The sequence below is a fragment of the Bison bison genome, unplaced genomic scaffold (genome assembly GCF_000754665.1).
Source record: "Bison bison bison isolate TAMUID 2011002044 unplaced genomic scaffold, Bison_UMD1.0 scf7180017864329, whole genome shotgun sequence".
Classification (NCBI taxonomy): Eukaryota; Metazoa; Chordata; class Mammalia; order Artiodactyla; family Bovidae; genus Bison; species Bison bison.
In genome coordinates this window covers 4,705,320-4,713,623 of record NW_011494901.1, presented here as the reverse complement: position 1 = coordinate 4,713,623, position 8,304 = coordinate 4,705,320, and positions in this window count along the sequence as shown.

The following is an 8,304-nucleotide window of genomic DNA, read 5'->3' as shown; positions in this document are numbered from 1 at the left end:
AACGTTTTTTAAAAAGTATCTGCTGTTTGCCGGGGATGGTTTGGGCACTTGGGATACAGCAGTGAGCAAAACAGACAAAGCTGGTTGCCCTTGAGGAGCTCACATTCCAGCAGGGGAGGCAGATAGTGCATGGAATGATGAAGTAAAGGGTATAACTATTGTGTTAGAAGTTGTTAAGTGCTACAGAAAAACTCAGCACAGGAGAGGGAGGAGAGTTGGGGCAGGGCAAAGGGCAGAGTTCTCATCAGCAAGGATGGTTGAAAAGGTGACCACCGAGCAGAGACTGAAAGGAGACATTGATGAGACGTTGCTTCAGGCAGAGGCAATGGCCAGTGCAAAAGTGCCCAGTGCCTAGGAGGGAGTGGGTAAGGAAGAAAGGAGAAAATGGTGAGACTTGAGCTGTGATGAGGACCAGGTCATGAGTGAAATGAGAGGCTGTTGGAGGATTTTGATCAGAGGTGTAAGATAACCTGAGTCTATTTTAAAAGATTTACTTCAGCAGCTGCATAAGGAATAGACTGTAGGGGTCAAGGGTAAAAGTAGGGAGACCACGTGGGAAGCTCAGATGATAATTCAGGTGGGAAAGGATGGTGGTTTGACTATCTCTGCTGGTTGCAGTAGACATGGGGACAGTTGCTGGGATTCTGTATATTGGAGTAAGAGTCAACATGATTTCTGATGGACCATATGTGGGCATATATAAGAAAAAGAAGTGTCAAAGGTGACCCTAGGTTTTTGGCTTGAGCAATTGGAAGAATGGATCGGGCTTCAGCTGTGATGGGGAAGATTATATCTGGAGCAGAGCTTTGAGGAGAACATCAGTAGTTTGGGACACAGTAAGTGTAAGACATTCAAATGAACATGTGAAACGCGCAACAGGAAATATGGATCTGAGTTCAGGAGTGAGGCTGGGCTGAGTTACTGGTTACAATACTGAATCTTTTTATCCAATAACAACATTTGTCTCTCCATGTATTGAATATTTCTTTTATATGCTTGCCTTGATTTTTATTGCATATATAGAACAACCTGGTTATTAAAGTCTGCTTCCACACCAATGCCCATTGGTGGGCATGTGTGCAATGGAGCACAAATAGTCTCATATTCTGGGTCTAAGTCTAATGGTTCATCTGTGTAGTTTTCCTCCAAACATCCTTCTTTTTCACCACTTCTCCTATCTTGCTCCTGCCAAGTCTCTGACTATCTAAAGGAGCCATTAAGCACTTGCTGTGATTTCAGTGTAGATTTTTGCCTGAGGTCATTTCTATTTCTGGGAAATGTAAACAGGAGAGGTACTATTGAAAGTTTGGGACCAGGCCATTTTTAAGGATTTTGATTCTGAGTGGCCAAGAAAGCAACGCACGCCCACAACTTTCAAGAAAGGCAGTGGTAGAAGCTGAAAGTGGGCCAACTTCTCTAACGTTGGCAGAACTGCTGATATTAACATGGGTTCCCCATCTTGTGTCAGTGCTGATGTGGTTGTTTTCGTGCAGGCGTCTTGACCCAGAGCTGTTGTGATGCCCACTAAAAACAGATGGAAAAAGGACAGAGCACTTCCACTGCTGTGAATTCATTCTGCAGATACACTTGCACAGATGCCAGATGAATTTTGTACAGGCTTATTCACTGCAGCACCATTTGTAATAACAAAAGATTGGAAGCAATACAAATGTTCATCAACAGAGGATCATTTAATCATAGTATATCCAGACAACAAAATACAACCATAAAAAAGAGCGAGCAGCAGAATGTATGCTACATTTTGTTTAAAAATGTTGAGACTTGCATAGTATTTATTCATGGCCTATGCATAAAGAAACTCTCAGAATTCACAACCAAACAATAGTAGTTGCTGGGTTGAAAACAAGAGAAAAGAAGTCAGGAGCGGTGAAAAGACTTCACTGTGGATGTTTAAAGTTTTTAAAAATTATTTGAAGCATCAAATGCATTGCTTACTTAAGTTAAAGAAACTTCCATGTAGGATACACAATAGAGGACTTCCCTGGTAGTACAGTGGATAAGAGTCTGCCTGCCAAGGCAGGAGACACAGGTTCGATCCCTAGCCCCTGAAGATTCCGTAAGCCATGTAGCAACTAAACCTGTGTGCCACATCGATTGAACCCGTGCTCTAGAGCCCAGGAGCCGCAACTTCTGAGCCCATGTGCTGCAACTACTGAAGGCCATGTGCCCTGGAGCCCCTGCTCCAAAACAAGAGAAGCCAGTGCAGTGAGAAGCCTGCGCACCGCAACTAGAGAGGAGCATCTGCTCATCACAGCTAGAGAAAGGTCCACTCAGAAATGAAGACCCAGAAGAGCCAAAAATGAATAAATAAACAAAATGAAAGAAGAGGAAATGCCCATGTAATATACACGACAGATAACATCACCCCATCTCAGACCCCCTACCTCAAGCCTAATGCTACTCCAATCTGAATAGCTTCTCTGAACCTTGTCCTTTACTGGAGGAAAGTTTGCTTTGTATACTCTTTTGTTTGTTACATGATACAGTTGTTAGGAATATCTAGTTCAAAATGCTCTTTCTCCTACTAACTCAACAGATATGAAAAAAGAAACTAAATTGCTCCCCAGAAAGCTTTGAGAGTTTGGTGCAAGATTTTATCTGTTCACATTTATTAGCTCAACCAACAAGTAGACCTTCTATTGTGCCTGCCCACATTTTGTGTTTAGATAGGTTACACTGGTCATGAGCAAGGAGGATCCATGGGAGAGACCCCAGCTTGGTGGCAGGTCACTGGGCTAAGTGGTTGCTGCAGATGGAATTGAGGACTGGGGGCAGACAAGGAAGGGGAGTGGAGTGAGGGCTCTCTGGATCCCTCTCTCACTGAGACAGGACAGCCTGCCCTGCTATTGCTGGCAGACTCAGAGAGGAACTCTTCATCTGACCTTGCATGATCGCTGTTCTCTGTTGTCTGAAATGGACTTCACCTTCAAAGATGTCAGAAGCATATAAAGAACCACGCTCAGGCAAAATAGCAGGAGGATCTTCTGTTTTTTCCACAGGGCATTATGCTGACTACAAAATCTCATTGCAAAGACTTATTGACCAAATCTGTTTTGTTGTGCTGCAGCCTTTCAGCTCAAAGGTATGTTAATGTAATAAAAAAGAAAAGCCCTTGCTATTCTGTTAAATAGTTTGAGCTGATAAATACCAGGGTCAAGGGGAATGGAAGGAGTTGCTGAGGACACAGGCAGTTATTTTGTTTTGGGGAGGATAGGTCTTTTCAAGATATCTGGCAGTTATTAATACAAAAAGTCTTGGAAATCTCAGAAGTAGAACAATGATGTAAGTCCGGCTTCGTGGGTACTTTGGTACACCAGAAAGAATCTGGGATGGATGAAGTTGTCTCATGTATAGAGAAATTAGGTATTGGTGTATTCTAATTTGGGGGTACCTGACTATCTCAGAACTGATGTCTGATATCCCGCCATCAGCAAGTGATACCTGATCATCCCACTCTTTGGGGGTGATATTGTTCCTAATTAAAATATAGTCACAGTTAACACACAAACCTGTTGTCAGTTATCAACATTTGGTCAAAGCTTAGTTTCCTAGGACACAGCTGAGTGGTATAATACAGAATGAGGAGACCTGGCACCCGGACAGTGATGGAGAGAGAGAGCCCTGGTTAGTGGCTGGGGTGCAGGTTAGGTGCAAGGGTGAACGGGCTGGTCAGGGGGTTCTGAACCTTGGGTTGGGGGCTGAGCATTGAGCTGGAAGCAGAACAGAGTCACAGTACAGAGAACAGGAAAATGTGAGGGGGGAGGGGTGCTGGAAAGAGGTGGGATAGGAGCTGAGGCCATCTCACCTGCTTCACAGCCTTGTCAGGGACTAAGCCTTCTCCGTAGTTGGCATAGGGAAATCTGCATCAAAAGAGGAAGGCAGGGAATCCCCTGCTGGTCCAGTGGTTAAGACCTGGTGCTTTCACTGCTGAGGGCCTGAGTTTGAATCCCTGGTCGGGGAACTAAGATCCCACCAAACACGTGGCACAGTCAAAAAAAATAAGGGGGTGAGGTGGGGAAGGCAAAAGCTTCATACACACATTCACATTGCTGCGTCTGTTGTTGATTCTTCATCGAGGTTTCCTGCAGAGACCTTCTTCACTTGGCTGACTGGTATTGTCATTAGATAATTTTGGATATTGAAGTAATTAAAAACTGCAAGTCAGGACAATGCGCTTAGTATTCTTGAGACACAATGCAATCTTCGAGATGCTCACTTGTTTGAGAAATCACTTGGGGATTTTCTGTCACATCTTGGTGCATCTCAGCTGCTCTAAACTAAGCGTTAGGGTTGTAGATATCGTTGAGGTATGGAAAACCCAGCCGGTTATTTTCCACAACTGGATATTACAGTGTTATTCCATGTGTATAAACGCCATGTGTTCATGCTTGGAGGAAGAATGCTCTTTTCTCTTTAACAAAGGGCTCTCTCATGGCCGCGGTGACAAAGTGGCAAGCAATCAGTAGGTGTTGTTTGAGGGAGGCGACCTTGGGTTTTATTTTGAAATTGTCATTTTCATTTTTACATCAAGGTTAGAAAATTGTGCACAAATTTTGGTTAGTACCACAATAGCATTTAAATATGCCATTCTGCCGTGCAAAATTGTATGATACCCAGAAAGCAAATCCATCTGTCTACCTCCCTCTCTCCATCCATTCAACACATTCTCAGTGAGCGGATTATGTTGCGTACCATGCTGGGCATTTGGGATGCAGTGCTGGGCAAGCACAGACCGGTCCCAGCCTTCCACAGGCTTCCGTTCAGTGGGGGAGACAGGTGTTAGGCAAATAAACACAAAAATACACGTATGGTTTTTTAGAAAATGAATATATGGTTTCAAACTATAGTAAGTGCTATGAAAAATAGGTGCATAGTTGTATGAAAGCCTATAATAAGGAAAGAGATGTTGAAATTGAGATCTGATGAATGGCTAGAAATTAACCAGGTAAAAATTGCTGGGGGTGTGAAGTGGGAAGAGAGGGTGTAAAGAACATTCCAGATGAAAAGGAATTTGAGACGCTCGAAGACCAGTGTTTCCAGAGTGCAGGTCTTTGTGACTTTGGCTATGCCTCTGAATTTGATTGTGTTTTAGAGTTTTTATTTGAAAAATGAAGGTCCTGATACTGGCTCCCTATCATGATAAATAGCAACTGTCCCATAATTAATGAAGAAACCAAGCAACCATTTGAGTTCTAAAATAAAAGGTGCTGTAATGGTACAAACCCTGCCAAAAGCTACATCCAAAGGGGAAAAAAATTAATCACTTGGCATTCTCCTCGGCTTTAGGCATGCAAGTAGGTAATGAAAGTTCTCTAATTATGTTTCGAGTTGTGATGAAATCACCATTGAATTTTTCTGCAGTTCAGAACTCAGTTCCTCTGAAGTCGAATTGTGAGCTTCATCTGCTGATCTCCTGTCTGACTGGACGGGATGAGTCACTGCCAGGCCCACACTGGCGAAGCCCATTGTATTTTAGCGTACAGATGAGGGTTTCGCTCTTTCAAAGATAATTGCTCAGGAAACCAAAACAATTCATCCCTATTACCTTGTTTAAAAAGAAGCAGCTTTTTTTCTAGGCTGAAGTTTATCCGAATGGACGTTTCTAGCCAGACACGCATTGTGTGCTGGGCTAATTGGATTTTGCCAGGAAACCGTTTGGAAGGCAGGTCAGAGGCCAGGCTGTGTGAACGAATCCAGGAGGTGGCTGGGGTTCTTCTGTGAACCAAGGATCCTCGCACACAGTTCGGGGGCAGAGGGAGCTTGGGACCAGGTGAGGAAGTTGAGAAAATGAGCCCTCCACTTCTTCATAGTGGTGTAGAAACAGGTGTGCGTCTCACCATGAAGGAGCCTCTGCTGCTGCTGCTGCTGCTGCTATGTCGCTTCAGTCGTGTCTGACTCTGTGCGACCCCACAGACGGCAGCCCACCAGGCTCCCCCATCCATGGGATTTTCCAGGCAAGAGTACTGGAGTGGGGTGCCATTGCCTTCTCCGGAAGGAGCCTCTAGAGTGGGGAAAAAGGCTGAATGCCATTGGGAGAGCCTCACCCCTCTGTCTGTGATGGGGTCAGCCGGGCCCATGGTCCTGGGTGATGTCAGTCTCACCCTGCTTCTGCAGAGGGAGTGACCCAGCAGGACAGCCAGCTCCCTCAGCTGGGAACAGTTACTCCACATCTGGGTTGAATTACCCTCCTGAAATGCAGCTCTGAGCCCGCCCTCCCTGCCCACTGGAGGGACGGATCCACCGCCCATGAGCGTGTGCCCATCTCTTCAGCAGAGATGAGGGCCACGGCGACTTCAACCTCTGGCATCTCAGCCTCCCAGCCAGTGAACTCCGGGAGCTATTGGCCAAGTGAATCAAAGGACAGGAAACAGTCTAATCACAGATGTGAAGGGAGATAAAACCGTGTGGCTCTTTTGAACCCGGAAGTAGCCCATTCATCCAGGGAAATAGCACAAGGAATTGGGATGGCCAAAAAGTGCATTTGGGTTTTTCACAGGCTGCTATGGAAAAACCTGAACACACTTTGGCCAACCCAAATATGTTTTTGTTTGTTTTTTCCCAACAATATTTTTCCTTCCAGTTTCTATCAGATAATAGCACAGTTGACTAGAAAGATTTGGGACTTTAGAAATATTTTTTCTTGATGGCTAGATTGAGGAATGAGAAGGCACCCTTCTGTGGGTTGTTGTGCCTCAGGCTGATTTTGGAGTGGTCTGGATGTTGGATTGGGTTTATGCTAAACTGAGCTCAGAGGCTGTATCAGTACTCATCACTCAGCAGGGGCTCACCATCACAAATCTGTGGGCATCTCCTCCGACTTATGGAACTGGGAGAACTGATTTCTACCTTGTACTTCAGATCAGATCACCCCACAGTTCAAAAGCATCAATTCTTCAGCGCTCAGCCTTCTTCACAGTCCAACTCTCACATCCATACATGACCACGGGAAAGACCGTAGCCTTGACTAGACGAACCTTTGTTGGCAAAGTAATGTCTCTGCTTTTGAATATGCTATCTAGGTTGGTCATAACTTTCCTTCCAAGGAGTAAGCGTCTTTTAATTTCATGGCTGCAGTCACCATCTGTAGTGATTTTGGAGCCCAGAAATATAAAGTCTGACACTGTTTCCGCTGTTTCCCCATCTATTTCCCATGAAGTGATGGGACCGGATGCCATGATCTTCGTTTTCTGAATGTTGAGCTTTAAGCCAACTTTTTCACTCTCCACTTTCACTTGCGTCATGAGGCTTTTTAGTTCCTCTTCACTTTCTGCCATAAGGGTGGTGTCATCTGCATATCTGAGGTTATTGATATTTCTCCCGGCAATCTTGATTACAGTTTGTGTTTCTTCCAGTCCAGCGTAGAGTACTACCATATAAAAACATCTCAAGCAGGAAATCTTTCCTTCCATCCATTTTTTTCCATTTATGGAATGACTAGGAGTGTGAGCTCTAGAGTCAGACAGATGGGGATTCACCCTGACCTGCTGTGTGGACTCAGACAATTTACTGCTTTAACTCTGTTTCCTCATCTGTAAAATGGGGGTAGTTACTTTGTTTTGAGAATTAAACAATATATAATAGATGTGCTTTTTCTTGTGCCTGGCTGGGTAAGCCAGGCCTGCTGCCACAGTCCATGCAGTTGGTTGAGTCGGGCCATTCTCTCTCTCTCTCTCGCAAGATTTAAGGTCAGGGGCAGTACGTGAACTGTGAACTTCCAGATGTTCAAGCTGGTTTTAGAAAAGGCAGAGGAACCAGAGATCAAATTGCCAACATCCGCTGGATCATTGAAAAAGCAAGAGAGTTGCAGAGAAACATCTATTTCTGCTTTATTGACTATGCCAAAGCCTTTGTGTAGATCACAATAAACTGTGGAAAATTCTGAAAGAGATGGGAATACCAGACCACCTGACCTGCCTCTTGAGAAACCTACATGCAGGTCAGGAAGCAACAGTTAGAACTGGACATGAAACAACAGACTGGTTCCAAATAGGAAAAGGAGTATGTCCAGGCTGTATATTGTCACCCTGCTTATTTAACTTATATGCAGAGTACATCATGAAAAACGCTGGGCTGGAAGAAGCACAAGCTGGAATCAAGATTGCTGGGAGAAATATCAATCACCTCAGATATGCAGATGACACCACCCTTATGGCAGAAAGTGAAGAGGAACTAAAAAGCCTCTTGATGAAAGTGAAAGAGGAGAGTGAAAAAGTTGGCTTAAAGCTCAACATTCAGAAAACGAAGATCATGGCATCTGGTCCCATCACTTCATGGGAAATAGAT